The 24,858-nt window shown below is 43.5% G+C and overlaps 1 long non-coding RNA gene across 13 annotated transcripts in view; it reads left to right on the forward strand.

The window, feature by feature from the left end:
• LOC144281840 (uncharacterized) overlaps window positions 1-24,858 on the forward strand; it is a 94,198-nt gene that overhangs the window by 24,397 nt on the left and 44,943 nt on the right. For 2 of the 13 annotated variants that reach the window (XR_013350250.1, XR_013350249.1), the window contains one exon: window positions 8,112-9,864. The exons of the other annotated variants lie outside the window; for them this stretch is intronic. This is a non-coding gene — a long non-coding RNA (uncharacterized LOC144281840). Of the gene's footprint in view, window positions 1-8,111; window positions 9,865-24,858 lie in introns of those variants that run through there. 13 annotated transcript variants of the gene reach the window in all.

Here is a 24,858-nt window from a genome sequence, read left to right on the forward strand (position 1 = left end):
GTATAGGGGAAGGAGCAGAAAGCATGTGTTTCATTCATTCAACAATTGCTATAGTTTTAAAAACCTAACACACACCATTGATTAGAAAGTGCACTATTGACTTAATAAGAACCCTTTTTGGAGACATGAGGGGAATAAATACAACCACTTTCAATGTATGTATTGATTTTAAGACCCAGTGTTGAAGGCATTCTAGAGGGATTGAGATCTGAAGGATAGTAAAAGACGACTGTTGTTTGTATGCATGTGTGCTCGGGTGAATGTGTGCATGGATGTGTGTGTGTGTGGCTTTTCTGAGCAGTGGGAGACCCTTGGGAGAAAGTGTTCAGGCAGAGATAGTAGAAGCCCGAAGCTCTTGAGACAAGGAGGCTTGCTGAGGAAGCTGAAAGAAGGTCAGTGTGACTCTGGAAGAGGAGGTTGGTGGAAGGTGAAGCTGGGGATCATCTGGGACATCTCATGAATACAGGTGAGCTGAAGAGTTTAGATGTTCTTCTGAGGGCAATGGAGAGGCACTGAAGAGGTTAGGATTGATACATTCTATATGTGGGGTCCAGGGGAGGCAAAGAGCCACAACCTGGAAGACAGCTGAGTCATGGGAAAGCTGGCACTAGAGAGGATGCGCACACCAGGGGGATGTTCCCCCCCACCACTTCTGGGATGAGCACTGGCTTTGCGGGCCTCAGGGAGTGCCTCAATCAGAGCACTTAACTTATGACTTTAGAATTGAGAAGAGAGCAGATTTGTCTCAGTTCTGTAAGAATGAACCTCTTCTAAGTGCTTATCCTTCTAGGCTGGCAAGGTCAAGTCTTCAGCTGGGTTTCTGTTCCTACCCTTCCTGCCACTGCTGAGTAGTACCAATGTCGGAGGTGGGGGTGGTCCTCACCCAGTCCCTTCCAGTCCTCAGTCCCCTTTGGTCACTGTGGATTAGCTTCCCGTTCAAGCCTGCTGGGTGTTTAGATGATGGGGCGCTCCTCAGCCCTTCTGCTACACTTGGTCACAGGGGTATTTTCATGTGGGTCCAAAGGCCACAGATCTTAGAGTTCAACTACTTCACTTCTTTCTACTCCATCACATCTTCTCGTCACAGCAACTCTCCAGCTTGGGGGTCATGTACCCATTGGTCTGTGTTCCACTTGGAAGCCTCTGAGAAACCTATCCTTTTCTCTTCTTCCTCCCCCCTAATGGTTTCCTTATATTGTAAGCATTCCCCTCTGCCCTTTCCCAGCCTGAGATAATTCAGATAAACTCAGGAGCAGGTTGTCTTTCCCTACCTAGGAATTTCAGCTTTTGTCCCTTTAATACCAAAGCTCTGCAGGTAAGGGTGAGGGAACACAGAACCCTAGCACTCTCCCCAACCCACCCTTTTTTTTTAAACTTTAGAAACTGTCATGGTTTAGCTGGTAATGGGCTGAGCAAGGAAGAGATGGCCCATCTATTCATCCATCCATCCATCCATCCATCCATGCATCTATCCATCTACTGCTTTCGAGCAGGAGTAAAAAGGTTTTAAGGATGCCATTTCTTTGATAACTGCCCACTTCTGAGGATGGGCTACCACAGCCTTGTTTCTCTGCTAGGCTCTGTCCATTGTCCACAATGTCTGAGACCAATACTGTATAATATTGGAAGCCTGGGTTCTGGAGTCAGACTCCCTGGGTTCATGTCCTGGCTGCATCACTTGCCAGTTATGTGACTTTGGTCATGCAAATCAGATTTTTGTTATGGTACTTATCTCATGCATAGAAGGAGAGGCCAGGATCCCTGGGTGGTGCAGTGGTTTGGCGCCTGCCTTTGGCCCAGGGCGCGATCATGGAGACCCGGGATCGAATCCCACGTCGGGCTCCCGGTGCATGGAGCCTGCTTCTCTCTCTGCCTGTATCTCAGCTTCTCTCTCTCTCTCTGTGTGACTATCATAAAATAAAAAATAATAATAATAAAAAAAAAAGAAGGAGAGGCCTACTGTTAGAAGGCCTACTGTTAGAAGGAGGCTAACAGTAGCACTTATTTCAAAGGCTTGTAAGGATTAAGTGAGTTAATACATATAAGGCTTTAGAGCAGTACCTGGTACTTAAATGTTAGATATTGTGAGTACTCTTAGATCAGGGGTGGACATCTGACACAAGCTGGGTCAATCTGATTCTCTCTGCTCTTCTTGAAGTTTGGAATCAGGACTGGAATGTGTCTGGGTCACTCAAACCTGATGTCTTGAACTGAGATGAAGTGAGGCTGTCCTGGGCGTTGAATAAGGAGAAGCTGGTCTACAGAGAAGAAAAGAGAAAATGGGTGTCTGGAGAGGAGATAAGAGTCTGTGTCTCCGAGGAAGGGGGAGGGAGGAGGAGGGAAAATGAGAGGGAGGAAGACAGGTAAGGAGGAAGAGGAGGAAGGGCAGAGGGAAGAGGAGAGAGGTTTAAAGATGCTTAAGTGCTTGGGTTCCTAGTCCCAGACTTGCTCCTGATGGTCCGTGTTCTTTTGTGTTCAGGTCAATCTCCATTTGTTTAATTGCTTTTTGTTTCTATTACTTTGGAGTGGGTGTCTGAACGGGAATGACAAGCAGATCACATCCCTGCCCTTGAGGAATTCGCCATTGCTATAGGCTGAGTGTTTGTATCTCCCCAAAGTCATATGTTGAGACCTAATCCCCAATGTGATGGTATTAGGAGGTGGGGTCTTTGGGAGGGGGTTGGATCCCAAGGTGGAGCCCTCATGCACGAGGTTAGTGCCCTTATGAAAGAGGCTCCAGAGAGCTTCCTTGTCCCTTCCTCCAGTCCTCTATGTGAAGACACAGCCAGAAGATGGTCATCTAGCTAGGAATGTACTGATGCCTTGATCTTGGCTTTTCCCAGCCTTCAGAACTGTGAGAAAGTTTGTTGCCTCAACCACACAATCTATGGTATTTTTGTTACAGCAACCCGAACAGAGTAGGTGAGGACAGGAGATACAACGTGGTTGTAGCAAACTAGAAAATGAGTATGGATAGGATGAAGAGGGGATGTGCTAGCACTGCTTGAAAGCAAGCAGGATGGCAGAGGGCTTGATGGAGAAGATAACAGTGGCATTAGGTCTTGGGAAATGGATTTTCCAACAACTTCCTTTGTGGAGCTGAGCTGTGTCTACTGCTTCCAGCCATAATTGCCCCCTGGGGCTATGGACAGAAGACACAGCTACACCATGAGAAAAAGACCCTCACAGTAAAGTTCCCTTCCCAGTGTGTCAGGGCTTTCTAACCTGACAAGCTACGGCTCAGTGCTCTGGGATTCCGGACAGGATGGGCTTATTTATTAGTGTCCTTTGATTTCAGGGAATGTTAAGAGGCAGCTCTAAGAGAGGAGATTTATAATTTAAGCATACCCTTTCTCCACACCAGCCATATTGGGTATTAACCTCACCGAAAAGGCTGAGGTAGCTGACAGGTTGTTCCATGAGGCAGGCTCTTCCTGGAATCAGATCAGCTGCCTTGTGGGGGCCAGATCCACAGCCCATGAACCCAGTGGGACTAGTTGCTGTTCCCCATATCCACTCTGGGTGAAATTTCCTCACTTGCAGGCCTTTCTTTGTGCTGTTCCCTTACCTGGAGTGTCCCTCCCTGTGTGCTCATGGCCCCCCATGAGAACACTACCCATTCCTCAACGCCCATCTCCCCTTGTGCCTTTTCCATGATGGTCTCTTCGCTCACCATCTTCCCAGATGAGATACGGCTCTCCCCTGCACTCCCTCATTTTGTAGCCCCGATGCAGCATCGTTGGAGCATATTCTGGGTGTGGGTATGATACCACACACTTGTTTTCTCCTTTAACTCCCATCAGAGTGGGACCGCTTCAAGGACGAGACCTATGGTTTATTCATTCTTACATTTCCAGACCCTCCATAAATGTTTATTGACTGCATAATCAGACTTTTTAGTGCTTTAAAGTTATTGATAAACTACAACCCAAAACCTGTGCTGCTAATCATATGCCGGGAATAGGACTAAGATCAATCATTTCATGTCGTCCTGATGCCAACCCTGTTGGTAGGTGGCACCATCATCACCACTTTGCAGATGAGAAGAGCAGATGGGACTGGAAAGAATTAAGGCAGGGCACACAGCTAGTGAAATGGCAGAATTATTATATTTTCAGTCCTAGACTACTTCCAGCCAAAGCTCTTAACCCTTGAAAATGACAAGATGCAACCACCCTTTTGTAGGACACCTCTTCCCCAAGGCTAATTAAAACAACAAAGAGGTATCATTTTTCTTAACCTGTCCAGTGAGGATAAAAAGGTAACATCACTTTGGACAATGTTGCAGTGGATTCAGTAGTCTCCTATGCTTGTGGCATTAATGCTGAGTCCAAACATGAGTCATGCTCTTTGACCCACTCACACATACTGCATTAATGTGGAAAAGTTCTCTTAAGGGGTGCCTGAGTAGCTCAGTCAGTAGAGCATCCAACTCTTGATCTCAGCTCAAGTCTCGATCTCAGGATCATGAATTCAAGCCCCACTTTTAAAAAATTATTAAGAAAAAAAGAGAAGTTATCTTAAGGAAATAACCCCAAAGACTGAGGAAGAAAACAATAATAAATAAGAAGCTCTTCATGGCATCATTGCTAAGGATAGTGACATGCTCATCGGTAGAATAGCCAAGTGAATAATGGCACCACTCCATGGAGTACTAGGCAGTCATTAAAATGACAGTTGTGAAGATTGTGTGGGATACCAAAACTGTTTAGGGTGTAGCATGAGGCCCTAAAACATTGGGTACACAGTTGGGGGAGTACCTCAGTTACCACGAGGTAAAACCTAGGGCTGAGGAGAGAGGAAACCTATTGAGAATACTAATGGTGCTTGTGTCAGGGTGAATGAGTTATGGCTTATTTTTGTTTCTTTTGTTTCTTCTATTTTTCACTTCTTCTGTAACATAGTTTATTATTTTTTATGATGAAAATGATGTGTTTTTTTTAAAGCTGATGAATAATTCCATAGCTGAGCTTTATTAGCAGCCCAAAGGTGACCTTGTCTGAGGGAGATGTTCTCTAGGCCTTGGATGGAGGCAGGGAGGGCCGGGCAGCATGTGGCAGTTGCCCTGGGGGTGAGGGGGTGGGTGGACACCTGTGTGTATGTCCTATTGCACTGAAACACTGCCAATGAGGGGACTGACCCCAGGTCCCTGGAGGTGCCTTACACCAGGAGGATTGCTTAGCTTTTTGGGTGAGGCAAGCACCCCAGACATCCCTTTTTCTCTTTGAGATGTACCTACTTGGGCACACTGCTATGCCTCCCCATTTTCTCTAGTGCAGAGCTGAGTAGCAAGCTCAGGGAGGAAAAGGCTGGATACAGCATCTGTATTTTTAATTAAAAGAAAAAACCAGCAACAAAAATGAAAGCTGAGAAACTAAGGATGTGATTGATAGTGTGCAACATTTTTATTATCTGCCCAGTTCATTGAAGAGCACCCTGTGGTTTCTGACCACCTACAAGGCAGTTTGGCCCATGTTCTTTCTGACTTTTGGCCACTCTTTGTTCTTCCTCAGTTTGCAGGGCTCTTTGACAAGAACAGAGTGAAGGAAATGGGCTTATAAAAACTGTCTTGGATTCCCACCTGGTGTAGGCTGTTAAAGCTCTCCTCAAGGGAAGAGGGCTGTGGTCCCCTCTGAGAGGAGGTGATGTGGTAGGGAAGAAGGCAAAACCAGGTATGAGCTCTGTTGTAGCTGCTTACTAATCATGGCTAAATTATTTGGGCAAATTCCTTCATCTCTCTGAACCTCATTTTCCTTATCTGTAAAATGGATGATATGGATGGTACCTGCCTCAGGAGGTTGTTATGAGGTAAAGTGAGTTGAAGTATATGGAGCAGTGCAGACCTGGCCCATTCTTCATGCTTGAGAAGTGCCAGCTCTTATTTTGATTATTACTACTATGTAATGACCATCCCTTCCTTGGTACCCCTGATGAGATATATGGGCTTTTTCTTTTCTTTTTTAAAGATTTACCTTATTTATTTGAGAGAGAGCGAGAGAGAGCGAGAGAGAGCACAAGCAGGGGCAGAGGCAGAGGGAGAAGTAGGCTCCCCCCTGAACAGGAAACCTGACTCGGGGCTCAATCCCAGAACCCTGGGATCATAACCTGAGCTGAAGGCAGACACTTAACTGACTGAGCTATCCTGGTGCCCCACTTTTTTTTTTTTTAATAAAATATTCTATTTATTTATTTGAGAGAAAGAGCACATGCATGAGTGAGCATGCTGGGGTGGGGGAGTAGCAGAGGGGAAGGAGAGGAACAAGTAGACTGCACTGAGTGTGGAGCCTGACGTGGGACTTGATCTCACAACCCTGTGATCAAGACCTGAGCTGAAACCAAGTGTTGGATGCTTAACTGACTGAGCCACTCAGCTGCCCCAGATATGTAGGCTTTTTCAAACAGAACTTTACTGTAGGAGAAAAAAAGGTGGTGGTAAGCAGGAGATGCAGAATAACTTGCAGACTTCCTGTGCCCTTGAATGTTTCTGAGCCTCAGACTCTGTTCCTTCAGGAATTCTCTTTGCCTAATATCACCAGGTCTTCCTGGGACTTTGGTCCTGTCCTGTCTTAAAGACAGCTTCTTGGTTCCCACCAAGAACCGCTGTTCTCCTGAGCATTTCCTTGTTCCTGCCAAGGATTCAAGACTACAGTGTGTCCTACACGAGGTACTGTGCTGAAGGCTATCCATACAATTTCCAATTTAATTCTCACAACCTTTGAGGTAGTACTGTTATTATCACCCATTTTAGAGCCAAGGTAAAGGAGGCTCAGAAAAGATAAATAATGGCCCAAGGTTACCCTCTGAGTAAGAGGCAGAGGAAGGATTCTAACCTAGGATTCTGACCATGAGCTCTTAACCACTGCATCTATAGATGGTGACATTAGTACTGATGTCCAGGAGGTTGTGCTGTGGATTATTAATGAAGGTGAAAAATGCATTGTAACCTCTAACGTGCTAGGCAAATACGATGGTGTAATAACATACAACATCATATATAGGAGGAAGTACAACACTGTGGTTATAGGCTTGTGTTCAAATTCTAGGCCATTCCTTATTGACCTTTTATCACTTAAGTGACTTTGGACGTATTGTTGAATGTTTTCAAGCTTCAGTTTCTTTCTCTATAAAACTGGGAAACTAGTATGGGATTGTGATGACAAATGTGGTAGTATGGGTGAAGCCTTAAAACAATGTCTGGCACATGATCGACAATAAATAAATAAAACTCTATAATGTGAACTCCACAATGGGAGAGAGTTTTGTTTGTTCATTCTTATGTATCTAGCACCTAGGCCAGTATCTGGCCCACTTGTGCACTCAGCGACTCCTTGGTACACAAACAAATGGTGGTCCTAGTTGTAGCCACAGTGTCTCTGGGGACACTCTGGGTTGGATCCTTATGGAGGGACAGGGCTGGCTCTGTTACTCTGACAGGCAATTTGATGGATGTGCCAGGGTAGCCCATAGACATGATGGCTTGAATGGCCTGATCCAAAGGCAATACTTAGGGATAGTCACACGGACACCCCAAGAGCTGCTGCTACCTGAGATTTCATCATTTCCCTGTGAGCTAAGTCCATCTAGGAAGTTCTTTCTGGCCTAATCAGAGTTGCTTGTCAAAATTTATTGTCTAGAGTCAAGGGGAAGACCCTTATCAAATTAGGATTACATAGGGCTGGAGAGACCACTGGGGCTTGGGCCTCTTACCCCACCCCTCCCTAATAAGGAGGCCGCAGTAGTTAGAATTCAATTAAGCCCTGGTGAAGGGAGTCTTCGAGGCAGGGCTGGGGCAGGCCCATGTCTGGGCTGAACAGAACAACCGATTTAAGCTAAATCAACGCCTACTTAAGTGAGCCGTAATAAGCATTCTGGGGGCAACGCCAGCCTGGGGGCGTCATTTATCACCGGGTAATAGAAAACCCTAATGAATAATAACTTGGGCCGAGCAGCCGGAGCGCGCATACATTACGGGGTTCGAGCTGCCGCTGTCCACTGAGCCGGGAGGGTGGGGTCCGGGGCCTGGGTGGCGGGTGTGCATATTGAGTTCTGCCGCCGTGCACGAAGGCCTTTGTTGCGCAGGAAGGCCATTAATCTCGCGCCCGCTTTGCCAGTCTTGCAGTTGGTGTGGGGGACACGGCGGTCCGTTTGCTTGTTGCACCCAGAGGGACCAAGACGCCTGAGGAGAAAACGTGCTCCTGAGAGATGCTGCTGTTGGCTTCTGCTTGGCCAGGACGTGAGAACACAGACCTCACACCAGCTCCCCTCTGATGCCGGGTCCCAGGTCCCATGAACTCAGGCGGCCTTGTCAGGCAACACAGCGTGAGCCCCCGCGGTGTGCACAGTTCCGTGCGGGCAATGATGGGGTTTGGGGCCAAGACCGGGACGTGCATTATAAAGTTTTGCACTGGCAGTGTCTCATTTAACGTAACTAACTGCTTTTGAGATCAATGTTATATTCTTGCCCCGTTTTACAGACAAGAAAACTGAGAACAGAAGGTTTAAGTGGTGGGTGTTAGGTTTTTTTAGAAACTAAATGGAAATGAGACCGCCAAGGCAAGCGAGGGTCCAAGAACAGATTTTATTGCAGGCACCCTCGGGCGAGGTTCCACGACTCACGGGGGAGAGAGAGTGAGTCCAGGAAGTCGCGCCAAGACAAGGTGGTTGGGGGAGGGGGGGGGTTTACATAACGTTGTAAGGCAGAACGGTTTCCTATTGGTTGGCTCATATGCAAAGGGAGGATTGCAGTTTGACCAGTCAAAGGTGACTTCCTCCTCTGGGGTTTGAAGGGCATTGGGTTCGGTTGGGGAAGTCCAAAGGAGAGGTGTCAGGGTCTGCTCAAGCTGTCGTCCCAAGTGGAGGTGGTGACAGGAACCTCAGCCATTTTGGCGTATCCGCCATCTTGAGGAGTTTCCCTTCCCGCCTGGCCCCAACAGTGGGCACACACAGCTAGGAAGTGGGGGTGGGGGGGTCCTGGAATTTGAATCTAGGCCTTCTGAATCCTTTACCTTTTAGCACTTCCCCTCCCAGGAAAAACAGGCTTATCTAAGACTTCTTTATCTGGTCTGATAGCATTGCCTTCGGGCTCTGGATCCTCTCTGGGTCCTCGAGAGTTAGATATTGCCCCTCCCCTGTTGTGTCCTGGCAGACCACTCCCCTCCTCTTGGAAGTTCTTCTTGTGTCTTCCATAATACACCTGCCCCTTCACCTCGGCCTCCTCAACAGGATAATTATTGTGTCTCACTGCTGTTGTGAGGATAATACATCAATCTGTACTAAGCCAAGATTCTTCTGGTCCTGCCGGCCTGGGGGTAAGAGAAGGCCACTGGAATAATAACACACCAATGTCTTCTTGGCTCAGACTCCACCACAGCTTTGTTCCTAATCTGTCTCCTCACATTCTTTGAGGATTTTGGGGGTACCTCATGTTGCGGACAACTTCTGTTGTTTCCAGGGAGCCTCTGTGACTTCCTCCTGTCCTCTCTGTGAGCCTGTTGAGTGGTGTCCAGTTCAGTGTTGACCTCTTCTCCTGCCTCCAACACTAGTAGAAGTGACTTTTCTTTTGTTCTCTCAAAGTCCTCCTTTCAGACAAGTGGGGAGGTTGCCCTCCTGCACATTCACTAGTCCATTCAACAAACATATATGCACCTTCTGGTGGATGGAAATTCAAAGAGGACTTAGACCATATCCTTCTATACCAGACAGAAGCCTTTCTTAGGGGCTACCACTCCTTGCTCACCTTCATATTTCTTATTGACTCCATATTTCAATTTTAGAGCTGTACAGTCTTATGTTTTTTATTTCCTGAAGAATCTGCTACTGCTGTTTTTTTTTTTTTTTTTTAATTGACTGACTCTTGACCATAAACTCAACTTCTCAGGATTTTTGATGAGTTCATTGAAGCCTAGAACAAAGCATCAGTGCCATGAGCTATGCTAGGCTCAGTATCCTCCCTTTTGACCTCAGCCAATGTCCTCAGACCAGGATGGGGCTGGGGCCCAAATTTTCATTGGTACCTTCAACTGAACAGTCAACTTCAGGAGAATACCTCAACAGCATTCCCCATTAAGCATCGTAAGTGAACAGAAAAAAGTCACCTTGCTGTTTTCTGAGAAAAAAATTTTAAATTCATAAATGAAGAATTAATTTCAGGGGTACAACATAGTGATTTGACAGTTTTATACTTTACAAAATGCTCACCACAGTAAGTATGGTCACCATCTGTCACCATGCAAAGTTACTATAATATTACTGACTAAAATCTCTATGCTATACCTCACTCTAATCAACCATAAATTGATAAAACCCAACAATACCAAAGAAAATGAGAAGTGTTCTCTCATGTGACTTGTAATAGCTTTGTTTTGACCTATTTTTTCCTAGCTTGTTTTCTGCTACTGGAGACTCATCATCCTTTTGCCACCTATGTAACAACTCTTCTGAGAGCAAAGCATCTTTATGATGGTATCAGCCCTGTCATGGAAAGCTGAGTGGCCATTGGAGGCAGGCCACTCAGCTTTCCCTTCAAAAAGCCATGTGAATAGAGTTGGCTGATGGGCTCTAGGTGCTGCTCTTTTTGATCTGCGGAGATAGATGTTCAGCTGAGGCCACACTCTCCCAAGGCTGCTCCTGGCCAATGACTGAGCACTGCAGGGATCAGAGCTGCGATATTTGTGTCTCAAAATGCAGGACTCCTCTCATGGCCATCTTTGCTCCAAGCTCCTTAATGGCCTGGCCAAGACATTCTTAGAGCTATACTGCATTTTGTGACTTTTCCTGCCCAATCTTCCTTTTGTCCCCTTCCCCAGTCACAGATGTCAGATCAGTATATTAAAGGTTTTCCTTGCCCACTCCTGGTGCTTCTCCCCTTTATCCTTCACAGGCATTTCCCCACTATAAATACCTGGCACTTCTAATTCTGTCCTAGCATCTGCTTCCTGGAGACCTGGGCTGACACATGGTAAGAGAGAAGCAAAAAATCATACCGACACTCAGGATGACTTTAAAGGACCAGAACAGAGGCTCTCAGGATCACCAGGGTAGCCCTTCAAGTTTCTAACATGGACTCAGCTTTTGACTGGAATGGCAGTGAGTGAGGGACACTAGGACTCTTCCAACCAGACTGCATTTAGGATAAACCTGTTGTGCCAGGGGCAGAACTGAGAGGCCAGAAGGTCTTGCTTTGGTCTGCCTTGTTCAGCTTCCCTTCCTATGCTATTATCACCATGAACTGTGTCAGTCTGTGATATTAAAGTGGTTGCCTGTATGCTGTTTTGGCACCATTGGACCTCAGGAAGGATTCTCAAGAACAATCTGCCAGGTCTATCTTCCAGAAGGCCTTGACCTCTGTTACCTTGAGACCCCTGTTGGTGCTCATATGCTGAGAATATACCACTTCATTCTCCTCACCACCATCCTCAATCTTCAGGAAAATATACAGTTCAGTTTGGAGGGAAGGGCTGGTCAAAGTCTGTTCTAACTTCACGGACAGATTGACAGTCACCTGAATGACAGTTGTGATGGGTGGTCACTGGGTGGGGTGGCCAGCTGGCTGAAATTGGTAAGCAGGTTACGTGGCCTGAGAAGTTGTTAAGGAACCACAGGGATGTCCAGGGTGCAGAGAGATACTGATTCTAGAAGGTAGAAACAGTGGCATTCCATGTTGCTGAACCCAACCAACAGTGACGTCTCTATCCTCATTCCCCCACATCGCAGCAGAATTCCACACAGTTGTCACCCCTCCTGCATGTTAAAAGACAAGCTTGTGTCATATTCCTGAGAGATATTTGTCTGTACTTAACATACCCTCAGTGAAATTTTTGGTTTACTCCTCTCCCCAACTCATTCATCCCACCATCTTTTTTATCTTAGCAATGTGGTTCATTCAGTAGCTCAACATTCATGCAGAGATTAAAAGCAAAAGCTTTGGAGTCCTCTTTTTTCTTCTCCACTAGCACCTAATCCATTAGTAAGTCCTATTGCAGAGCATCACCTCTTACCACTGTCACCGCTACCATTTCAACCTGGATCATGACATCTCTTGTCTGGACTCTTACAGTGGCCTCCTACACGATGTCCCTGCTCTCCTCCTGCAGCCCACCTGACCTTTTTAGAATTTCAGTCAGATCATTTCACTTCCCTCTTAATCCAAACCCTCTTACCATATTGAAAATGAAACCCATCATGAAAATGAAAGGTAGAGCATAGGGGATATAGTCAATTGTATCATAAGGCAAAATAATAAAATAAAATAAATAAAATAAAATCCAGATCTCCTAATCTCATAGTGTGTCTTCCCCCCACCCCCCATCTACCTATTCCACTCAGGCCCACTCCTTTCTGAATCCTGAACACAATGAAGATTTTAAGATATTTTTTTTCCTACTCAGGGCCTTTGCACATGCTGTTCTCACCACTTCTTATGCTCACCTACCTAATCTTTGCCGTTGAGTTGCTCTTTATATCACTCCAGTCTGACGTAAATTATCATATAAAGAAGCTCCTCATCCCTGTCACTTTCTTATTCCACTGTCCCTTTATTAAAAATTAATAACCTGCATTGTTAATTGCAAAAATGGCCACAATTTACCATCCGTCTGTCTACTGATGCCTCTTTGCGATGTGACTTTGCAACATGTCTCATAGACAGGTAGAATTGATTTTCCCATTCCTTGAATCTGGGCTGGAGTTATGGCTTACTTTGGCTAATAGAATGTTTTAGAAATATATGTGTGCCAGCTCTAAGCCTTGCAGTCTTCCACTGTTCCTCTTGGATCCCAGCAACTGCCATGTGAAGAAGCTTGAACTAGGTTGGTGGAGGATAAGAGACACATGGAGGTAAACCAAGGCACTCTAGCCCAATAGTCAGCCTTCCCTGGAAACAGAGCCATCTGGCTGACCTGAAGCCAATTTGCAAGTGTATGAAGGATCCCAGACAAGACCAGTAGGACTGTTGAGGACAAGAATAAATGGTCCTTTAAAAAAAAATCATAAAATATTAGTATGGTTGGTTATGTAGCAAAAACTAACAGATCTAACTCATGCCATTATTTGAAATTATCTTACATAGTATGCTCATTTCTATATTGTGTCTCCTCCACTAAAATACAAATTCCTTGAGGGTTGGGAGGTTTGCTCATCACTGTATTGATTATAGCTGTAGCATTGGATCAAAATGACAGTGTGACAATATGGTACTTTAAGAAAGGCCAAGATATTGGCATTTCATTAAAAAAGGCGAGATGTGGCCACCAAAAATCTTCATCGCTTTGTTTTAAGTTCTTCCTGAGGGAAAGCCATGCTAAGACTGAGGCAATTTTGTTCTTCCAGGAGAGTGATGGTCAAGATAAAGTACCTAGGGGAGGAGGCATCAGGCACCAACAAGGGATCCAGCCCTTTTCTGGGAGGGGAGAAGAGTAAACCTAGCACTAGGGGAAGGAAGCTTGAAGGGTCTGGGGACTTCATTCTTTCCTTGTCCCTTCCCTACCCCTTAATCCTGCTGCCATATCCTCCACTTGTTTGCCTTAATGTGTCCCCTCATTCATGTTCTAAGGAGACTCCATTGGGCCCTCATAAGAACAGCAGAACGCATACTGGCTTTGGGAGCAGTATAAATTACTAATAGCACTCAACCCTGAAGGGAAAAACAAATAATGGCCAACTACCCAGTGATCCAGGTCATGGGATTTTCACAATAGCTTGGAGAAATATAGACAGATGGATTTCTAAGTGATTGCTCCTTGGGCTGGTTAGAAATTTTGCTGTAGCACAAAAATTTCTGTGTATCTCTCCAGATATAAGTAATTCTGACCTCAGATTTTGAAAGATACTGAAATAATAGTATTGTACCAACAAAAATATTAATATTTTGATACTTAAAGCAAGTATATAATACTGAAATGTCCAAGCACCTACAACCTAACTGTGATGGCCATCACATTCCCAGCACCTAGCACAGTGCCAAGCAGGTTCTTGGTCTGTGCATGAATGGATGAGCAAATGCTCACCAGGGTTTGGCTGTGGGAAGGGGCTGGGTGGAGGTCTAGCACCAGGGTAAGCAGCTGCCCTCAAATGTACATACATACCCCTTGCATATACACACATGCCACCTCCCCAGACAATAACGGCTCCACTGGGCAGGCGGAGGCTCTGAAAGGGAAGCAGGAGGGACATGCATCCCAGGGCAGTATGTCTGGAGGAGGATGCAAACACTCCATGTCCTCCTGGCCTGGCAGGGCTGAATCTTCTGGCAGAGGAACTTATACCATTGGCTCTCCTGGGTCTCCCACTTGCTGACTGCAGATCTTGGGACTTTTTAGCTTTCATAATCACATAAGCCAATTCCTTATAATAAATCTCTTTATATCTATCTATATATATATCATCTATATATCTATCTCTATATCATATCTCTATATCTGTAGCCCTATATTTATATCTGTGCATCTATATCTATCTATATCTATGTCCTATTGGTTCTATTTCTCTGGAAAACCCTGACTCATATAGCCAGGGTGGTGGCTTTCAACTGTGACTGCCCACTAGCAGCACCTGGGAGGATTCAAAGAGTGTGACTCCCTGGGCTCCATCCCCCCAGAGGTTCTAGTTCAGTCTTCTGTGGTGAGACCTGGGCATCTCTAATTTTTAAAAGCTATCCAGGGACCCTTTTGTGCAGCTGGGGTGGAAAAGCACTGAGCTGGGGCATGGGGCTGGTGGTGGAGAAGAAGGGAAGGGATGTGAATTCATTCAGGGCATCTGTGTTGCAGGCATTTGCATAAGTTTTCTTGTTTAATAGATACAGGCAACTGCATGTCACAGTGATGATTCTTTTCCTTTTTTTTTTTTCTCCAAATAAGGACATTGATTGCTCAGTAAGTGGATGATGTCCAAGGTCACAAGGCTAATAAGTGGCAGAGCTGGGATTCACACCCAGGTTGTTTGACCCTAAATTTGGAAGATGAGTCTGGAAAGTTTTGGCCCAGAAGTAGTACTTGCCTTCTACTTTGGGAGCATGGAGAACAGTGGAGCGTGTAAACCCCACTCTGAGGTCAGATCCCCTCATATATAACCCGTTGCTCCTGCCTGGGAGGAGGTCTTCAAGCCTGGGTTCCTGCAGGATTTATGAGTCCCATGACAATGTCTTCGATAGCAGAATATTAGCATTGGACTGGCTCTCAGAAATCAAAGCATTCCCCCATCCCCTTGTTTTCCTTCCAGAGTAGGGATGTGTCACATTCATTTCTTAATTCCCTTGACAGCAATGCTTGGCATACTGTGGGCACCCAATTAATGTTTATGGAATTGAAATAAGTAGTTTTAAAGGTCACAAAATTGATGCAACAAATGCTCAGAGAAGTTAATTGTCTTTCCTACACAGAGTCAGCTACCGCAGAGTTGGGACTAGAATCAGTTCTGATCCCAGCCAGGTGGCCTTTTCATGCTGCTGTGCTACAGTATTGCTGGTTTCAGAATCACAGCCTTTTGGGGCTGAATGGGCCTCAGAAAAGGGTTATGCAGGATTTAAAAATAGTTTTCACCTTCCATGTCCTCTCCAACTCAATATCAGTGGCACATTGTGTAGAAAAAGATTCTGAGACTCATGAGGAAAGAGTGCCATCATTGATTAGTGATGTCTGCCAAAGATGTGGGAATGGTTAGTGGCAACATACATGCCATATAGTTGCTGTTCCTGATTTCATTCAAGTTCTTTAATTTATGGTTAAGAATTTATGGTTAAGAGCATCCTGGTCCTTTTTGCCATCCATAAAATTTTGTCATCAAAAAAAAAACAAAAAACAAAAAAAAACCAACACCACAAAAACTGCACCCCAAAACAACCCAACGTAAGTCTCTTATATAAGTAATAGAGGACTATTCCACAAATCCCAGGTCTTCTAGGGGCTCTATGAGGAAAGCCAACATTGGAGTTATGGCAAATATTCTGGACTTGAAATTGAATGAAGAGATTTGTATACACATACTCCTGCTTAATAATGGTGTGATTTAAAAAAAAAATGGTGTGATTTCAGGCATTTCCCTTCTTCTTTCTGAGTTTCAATTTCTTCACCTGTAAAATGGAAATATAATCACTGTCTCTTAGCGCTCTTAGGGTTGTTATGAAGAGTAAATTAAGGACAGTATAAAAAATGTCTCATTAACTATGAAGCATTGTGGAATCATTCCTTCTGTAGCTTGTGTTATTGGTCCCAATTTTTTATCTTTCATATGCCCTTCGCCATATGACTTTGCAGTTCTTTCCTTAAGGGGAAGTATACTTTCCTGGCCCTTAACTTTGGGCTTGGCCATATAACTTGATGTGTCCAATGGAAAAGGATAGAAGTCATAGGGTGCCAGTTTGGGCTAGTCCTCAAGAGGCATCAAATATTTCCACTTCTGTCTTGTGGCTCTGTCATTGTGATGAGAAGAATGTGTCCCAGCTAGCCTGTTGGTCCAATGACGATGAGAGAAATGAGGAGCATACTCAGACCTAACTTGCAACGTATCGCTGCCCAGCTGAGCCCCAGCTGATCTGTAGATGCCGGAGTTAAATGATGGCTTTTTGTGGAAAGTAACTGAGATTGTTATGCAGCAATAGCTGACCAGGTCACCTTTGAAGGTGATTTCTAGTGAGAACTAGATTTCTCTCTCTGCGGTTATAGTTCTATTGTGGAGTGAGTAAAGGACAATGTGTCACAGGATAGTAAGGGCACCTTGTCACAGACTGGCCTTCCCTCCCTTTTCTGCCTCTGGGAATGTGCCTAGAGGCTCCTGGATGCAACTGACATTGATCTATGCAACAGCTTGTGTGAGGGCCCTTCGGCCCAGACATGGCTTCATGGCCTCCTGTAATGCAGTGACTCAGTGCAGAACATCAGTGATTTCAATTTTATTTCCTCAGTCTTGGAAACTATGGCTTCCCCTGTTCACAACCACCTTGTACCTGCACCCCACCTTCTGGGGTCCTCACTGCCTATTCCCATTCTGTACCCTTTCTCTGCATCCCACTTTGGGTTGGACTTTTATTCTCTTCAGGAGTAGGAAGGGATGTATGGGAAGGTCAGTTACCCCCAATTAGCTTTGGAGGGAATGGACCTGAGCCTCAGCCAGGGGACAGGGCTGCTCTGTGGTGGCCAGCTGAAGGGCAAGCTGGACCCTAAAGAGTCTAGGAGAATATGTAAAACTCTGCATTAGAAAGGCAAAGGCTTGGCTTTCCAAGTCCTTTGCTCTGAAGTTCAAGCAGAAACTATGAGAATTGATATGCTAAACGGATGCAAAGGAAGAAATTCTTCCAGCAGGTGCCTGGGTCTGAGATTTTTTTCCTAGATAAAGAAAGGTAATGTGTGTTCTGAAGTCATTTTCACTGGTATTTCTCAAAGGAAGAAGTTGTTTGACCTTGAGAGCATTGGGTTGAGAGAAAGAAAGAAGGGCCAGAGAGGATGGGGACTTGTCTAAGATCTCATAGTGACTTGAGGCAGGGCAGGCTGTGCTAGGTCCTGGTTGAGCTCTTCCTTTTTTGAGTGGATTTTCAGAACCAAACTAGTTCAAGAACAAAGTAGGGTCACCACCCTCACATGGTTCAATTTTCACTTATCTTCTTTTTTTTTTTTAAATTTTTATTTATTTATGATAGTCACACAGAGAGAAAGAGAGAGAGGCGGAGACACAGGCAGAGGGAGAAGCAGGCTCCATGCACCGGGAGCCCGATGTGGGATTCGATCCCGGGTCTCCAGGATCGCGCCCTGGGCCAAAGGCAGGCGCCAAACCGCTGCGCCACCCAGGGATCCCTCACTTATCTTCTTGCTGGAAAATATCCCTCTTCAAGGTATTCTCATGGCTTGGCCCCACTCTCCTGGATCCCCATGCTCGCACTATTGATGGTGGGGCTATGTGCCTGTTGCCTGTGAAGCTAACTGAACAGGGCTGCCTTCTTGCAGGGCTGGTGTTTGGGCCACTGTGGCCTTGGCGCTGTGAATAAAATGTGGAGGCTTGCTACACTGCTCTCTCTGGCCCACTTTATGTGGTTGGGGCAGCCCACTCTTCTCCAGTCCTTCCATTCTACAGAGTTTGGAGCCAAAGACATCTTTGTGCATTTGCAGAGAGAAAGGAGCCCCCCTGTCTCCACACACAACACTGGATTGTTTCTTCTTCCCAGATTAATGATATGATAGGATGATTGACAATGAGAACGCTCACCTTCTTTCAGGCAAAAATCCATTCTCCTCCTTGGTGTTTCTCTCATGGTCTTGACAAGATAATCACAAAATGGGTCAATATTAGTATCTTTCTAAGGTTTGGGTTTTCCACTTGGTTTTGTCCGTGGTCACTTGGTTATACCCATGTGTTAAATGGGAAGCTGAAGCCCTGAGGGTGTGAGTGGCTTGCCTAAGGTCATACAGCTGGTTATGGTTGGAGTGGAGGTGTTATGGGCTAAGTGGTCGTGTCCCCCCAGAATTCATGTGGGGAAATCCTAAGCCCTAATGTGATAGTATCGGGAGGGTGGGAGGTAATCAGGTTTAGTAGAGGTCATGAGACTATTGCCTTTATGATAGAATTAGTGTCCTTAGAAGAAGACGGAGGGACATGAGCTCTCAGTCCCTCCATGAGCACACAGCAAGGTGCAGACCCCATGTGCACGCTATGAGAAGGTGGGCTCACACCAAGCCCAAATCTGCTGGCACCTTATTTGGGACTTCGAAGATTCCAGAATTGTGAGAGGTAAATGTTTGCTTAAGCCAGCCCATGATGACAGCCTGAACTGAGTAAGGTAGGTGGTAACAAGTCAGTCCTCTCACCTCTTAGCCCAGCTATCCTTCTGCCTCACAGACGGGCAGGTAGGTTGTACACTTTCTGGGAGAAGATAGGTTAAACACTCTCTCTGTGACCACTGAAGCCTTTGTTTACCTGGCTCATCGCCGGAAGGTGAACCTCATTCTCTCCAGCCGAGGATGATGGAGTGGGCTTAGCTGACATGACAGTCACATCATCAGCCACAGTGACACAAAGTTGGAAAAGTATGATTCCCCAAGAACACTTGTGGCAAGAGAGCAGGAGCAGACATCTTGCTGTCCAACAAGTGAGGTAATTAATATTCCATTAACAAGGCCATTACAACTCCTGAATAGAAATATGCTTTCTCTTAAGGTGTGAAGCCCACTCCTAAGTGAGGTGTAACAGCTGAATAAGCATACCTGCTGATTTATGTCCATAAAACTTAATTTATTAGCAATGTCTTAATTGTGATGGTGCATACAGTCCCTAAGCCATTAGCAAAATCCTCTAAAAGCCGCTGACGAGAATAATATGCCCAATAAATGGGATGAGCAGCACTTTTTCTGCTTCTGAGGCTATAGACTTGCTAATAAGGCTAGACTGGTTTTTTAATGGAGTGGCCAAGTGCATGGGTGGGAGCTCCTGGAGAGTACGATGGGGGATGGCCTCAGCCTGTGCCTATGGCTGTGGCTTGAAGGATGGGTGATATTTGGACAAGTAGAGATAGTGCGAGAGGTGGAGGGAACAGGAGTGGTTCTCTAAGGCGTAGAGAATGTGGCACAGAGGTGAAGCAGGAGTACCATTGAGTTGTTCAGTTTGTCTGGAAAATAACTGTGACATCAAGTGTTAGCTGTTCCCACCCTCCCTCCCTTCTTCCTTTGTTTCCTCCCTGTGCCTCCCACCCTCTCTTCTTCCTTCCTGTTTTTCCTCTTAGTCCTACCAAGGGCTTGGCTTGTATGAGCACACATAGTACCTTAGTATTTGGGTATCCATAAGAATGCCAAGAAGTGGACCCTGATTCCTTCTTGCATGAATTCAGACATGGGCCCACCTGGGGTGCCCATACTCAGAAGAACAAAAGCCTGGTAGAACCAACAACCCCTGGGCTTTGAAGGACATACTATCTTGCACATTGCGATATCTACCTAGATGAATTTAAGTGACAAAACAATACTTCCTCTGGGAACTCTAATGGGCAAAGAAGAATCATGTTCCTTTGCCCTGCTTTCCTCCTAAGGGAAGGAGCCATGTTAGGACCCTCGTCATTAGGGGGAGCACTTCTGGTTCTTCTCCATTTTTCATGGACTTTCATCATCTGAAAAGGATAAATGGAAGGAATAGATTGAATAGATGTACTCCCAGGCAAACTTTGTTACCCAGCATCCTGCTTGCAGCTATACACCACCCTTCCCCATCAATGACCACTGTCCTTACAGAAGCGCCAGAAGGCCTAGGGCTTCAGTGCTCTTGGGATGGAATGCACTAGAGTCCTGCAGAGCAGTGGCACTGCTAGTTCCACTCAAGATACTCATTTTGGTCAGCCCAGCTTTTGTTCTGAAGCTAGTTTGGATTGGAGTTCCGTTACCTAAAACCAAAAGAATCTTGATTAATGTCGTCTGCTATGTATCGCCTAAAACTTCACTAAACAATATGGGGGGAAAAGCCAGAAAAGAACTAACAGCATAAGGAAAAGATACTGGCTGTCCAAATCCTGTCCTAATATGTGTGTGTGTGTGTGTTTAAATTAACTTTATTGAGATGTAATTAACATATAAGAAAATGGACATGTTTAAGCATACAGGCTGATAACTCTTTTTTTTTTTTTTTTTTTAGGCTGATAACTTTTGATAAAGGTAGATATCTATGTAACTACCACCTGATTAAGATGTAGAACATTTCCATCTCCCCAGAAAGTTTCCTGCTGCTGGGCAACTACTGTTCTGATTCCTAGCACTGTTGATTAGTTTTACCTGTTCTACTATATGGTATAATCAAAGGCCCATAAATCCTACAATATATACTCCTTTTTATCTGGCTTCTTTTACTCAATGTAAGTACTTTGTGATTCATTCACATTATTGGGTATATCATTCATTTTTTTTTTTCAGAATAATATTCTACATAGCACAGCGTAATTTGTTTATCCATTTACCTGTTGATGGACATTTCAGTTGTTTCTAGTTTGGGGCTATTATGAATATAAATGTTATGAACATTTATGTGTAAATATATATATATACAATTATATATATACATATGTAATTATATGACTAAATTATATATGTATTACATATGTATAATTTCTCTTGGGTAAATATGTAGGAGTGGAATTGCTGGGTTGTATACATATACATTTGGCTTTGTAGGAAACTACCAAACTGTGTTCCAAGGTGGCTATACCATTATATATATTCTCTTCAGCAATGTATGAATAACTCAGTTCCTCTACATCTTCATCATCTGATCTTAGACTTGTCTGGCTTTCAAATTTTAGCCATTCTATTGGGTGTGAAGTCATCTCTCATTGTGGTTTCAACTTACACTTCTCTGATGACTAATGATGTTCAGTATCTTTTCATAAATTTATGGGCCTTTCATGTGTCTTTTTGTGAAGTATCTATTAAAATTGTACCCCTTAAAAAATTAAGTAGTTTGTCTTATTATTGATCCATGAGAGTTTTTTTTTAAGTATTCTGAATATAAGCTCCTTGACAAATATGTGTGATACAAATATTTTCTCCGAGTCTGTGGCTTGCCTTTTCTCGATAGTGGTTTTTTTTTTTTTTTTTTAAAGAGCACAAGTGTTTTATTTTGATGAAGTAGAATTTATCTTTTTTCACTTTTACAAATAATGTTTTGTTTTTCCTGTCTCAGAAATCATTGTCTAACCCCAAACTGCAAAGATTTTCTCCTACAATTTCTTCTAGAAATTTTATAGTTTTAGGTTTTAGGTTTATGTCTCTGATCCATTTCAAAATAACATTGTGTATGGTATGAGGTAGAAGTTGAATTTCCTTTTCTTTTATATGACTATCCAGTTGTTCTGACATCATTTGTTTAAAACATTATCCTTTTCCCATTGAGTTATGTTGGTGCCTATGTTGTTGAAAATCAATTGGCCATATATTGGCCAATTTCTGGATTCTCTAGTCTGTTCTCTTGATCTATATAGGTTTACCCATATACCAATATCATTCTCTCTTGATGACTATAGCATTATAGTATAAATCTTAAAATCAAATAGTGTAAATCCTCTAACTTTATTCTTTTTTTCCTATTTTGCTTGAGCTATTCCAGATCCTTTGTATTTCCACTTAGCTTTAGAATCAGTTTGTCAATTTGTACAAGAAAATCTCACAGGATTTTGATTGGGATTGTGTTGAATTTATAGATCAATTTGGGGAGAATGTTGGGGAACAACTTCATGGTGTGCAGTCTTCTAATGTGTGACTATGCTATATCTCTCGATTTATTGAGATTTTTAATTTCCCCCAGTAATATTTTATAGTTTTCAGTGTTTTTTTTTTTTTTTTTTTCCCCCATAAATGCCCTTTATCAAGTTGAGGAGTTTCTTTCTATTTTTAGTTTGCAAAGAGTTTCTTTTTTGGTCATAAATTTTTGCAGTATAATCCCCCATTTTGTACTGATTTAAGTATTTTTTTGTGTTAAAATTAATAAATACTATACCAGAAGAAATTTTAGAATAAAAAATGTTAAAAAGTAAAAAAAGGAAATATGGGAAAATATATTTATATCTTTTATAATTTAGTGGTGTGGAGGTCCTGTATGACTCCAAAAACAGAAACAATAAAAAAGGTATTAGATTAGGCTACATGAAATTGTAAATTGCTGTTCTAAAGATATTATAAACACATATTGGCTAATTACCACCTGGTTAAAAATGTACACAACATATATGATAGATAAATGATTGTTGTTTCTAATATGTAAAGAGTCTATATATATCAATGGTAAAAATTAGAACAATCTCATAAATAAATAGGCAAAGGGCACAAACAAGCAATTTACAAAAGGAATGTAAATACCAATAAAAGTATGGAAGGATGCTCAATCTCAACGGTAATAAAATAAATCCAAATTAAGCAATGTTATTGCAAATTTATGCCATAACATATGCAATATTATGCAAATGTTATTTGGCAGATTGGCAGAGTTAAACAGATTGATAATTTTCGGTGTCAAAGAGGGTGTAAGGAAACTTTCGTATTAGTGGTGGGAAAGTAAATTGTTATATCATTGGAAGACATGTGCTAATATTTATAAAAAAATCTTAAAAAGGTGCATACCCTTGAATTCTGCAATTCCATATCCAGGAATTTATTCCAAAGCAATAATCAACAAGTTAAAAGAGATTTATATATAAGGATGTTTATTGCGAGTCATTGTTAATATAAAATTTTGGGTAGAACCTAAATATCCATCAGCAGAGACCTGATTAAGCTAGTAAATTATGCTATAGAATACTATCTATTTATATGAATTATGTGGTTTTATATTTATTGAAATGGGAAGATGTCCCTTGTTAAATTAAAGATAGCATGTGTATATTAAGATCCTATTTTTTGTGTTAAAGTAAGTGTGTGGGGATCCCTGGGTGGCACAGCGGTTTGGCGCCTGCCTTTGGCCCAGGGCGCGATCCTGGAGACCCGGGATCATATCCCACATTGGGGTCCCGGTGCATGGAGCCTGCTTCTCCCTCTGCCTGTGTCTCTGCCTCTCTCTCTCTCTCTCATTCTGTGTGACTATCATAAATAAATAAAAATTAAAAAAATTATAAAAAAATAAAGTGTGTGTGTGTATACACACACACACACACACACACACCCCCAATACAATGATTGGCACTCAGTAACAGCTGACCGACTAAGGTCCAGATTAAAAACACAAGGCTAGGTGTGTGTATATCAGATTTTTAAAAAAGATTTTATTTATTTATTCATGAGAATACACAGAGAAGAGCAAGACAGAGACAGAGACACAGGCAGAGGGAGAAGCAGGCTCCATGCAAGGAGCCCGACATGGGACTCAATCCCGGGTCTCCAGGATCACACCCTGGGCCAAAGGCGGTGCTAAACCCCTGAGCCACCTGGGCTGCCCATGTATATCAGATGTTAATGATGACTATTTAAAGGTGGAGGGTGTTAAGTGATTTTTATCTTCTCTGTTTATTTGTGTATAGTATGAAAATTTTTTCAACAAATGGGTGTTATTTTCATAATCAGAAATTGTAATCTATTTATTTTCAGAAATGAAAGACTGGATAGGACTTCATCAATTATAAGTAGAGGTGTTGAGGATGCTGGCCTGTGTTTTGGGTTGAGTGACTGCCTTTAAGGTTCTCTTTTCATTGGAGATAAGACTATTAGAAGGAGGAGAAGGAAGAGGAGCAGGTGTATATTTGTATATGTGTATATTTGTGTTGGTGTTTAAATTTTCCACCTGTTGTGTTTGGAGTGCCAGTGGGACACCCAGTTGGATATATGGGTCTGGAGCTCCAAGAAAGAGGTTGGGTTATAATCCAATTACTGTTGATTCTAAGTTGTGAGTCAGCAGCCAATGTGTGGTAGTTTCCATCATGGCCATAAATGCTGGCTGCCCAGTGGAGAGAACAGAGTGAGGAGAGAGGAGGACAAGGGGGTAGTTCTTCAGAACTCCAATATCTTTAGGGAGGGCAGGAAGAGTTTCCAGGAAAGGAATCAGAGGAAGAAAAGGGAGTGAGGATGGAGAAGCAGCAAGTAGTGTCCTGAAATAATGGGACGATAATAAAAAATACATAATAATAAATGCAGCTGAGAGGTCAAGCTGGGTGCAGAATGCAAAGTGCCCAGTGGATCTAGTTGTTAGTGGGACATCTATGACCTTGGTGGGAGTGGTCTCAGTGGAATGGTGGGTATAGAAGTCAAAATGAAGTGAGGGGTGAATGCCATGTGAGTTGGTAGGGTAGTAAGTGTATTCAACTCAGTTCAGTAAGTGTGTCCAAGTGTATGAGACACTGGATGAGCAGGTAAGACCAGACTGATGGTGATAGCTGGAGGGAGATAGAAGGTCAAGATCTCATGTACTTTTTCTTAG

Source organism: Canis aureus, chromosome 13, assembly GCF_053574225.1.
Source record: "Canis aureus isolate CA01 chromosome 13, VMU_Caureus_v.1.0, whole genome shotgun sequence".
Lineage (NCBI taxonomy): Eukaryota > Metazoa > Chordata > Mammalia > Carnivora > Canidae > Canis > Canis aureus.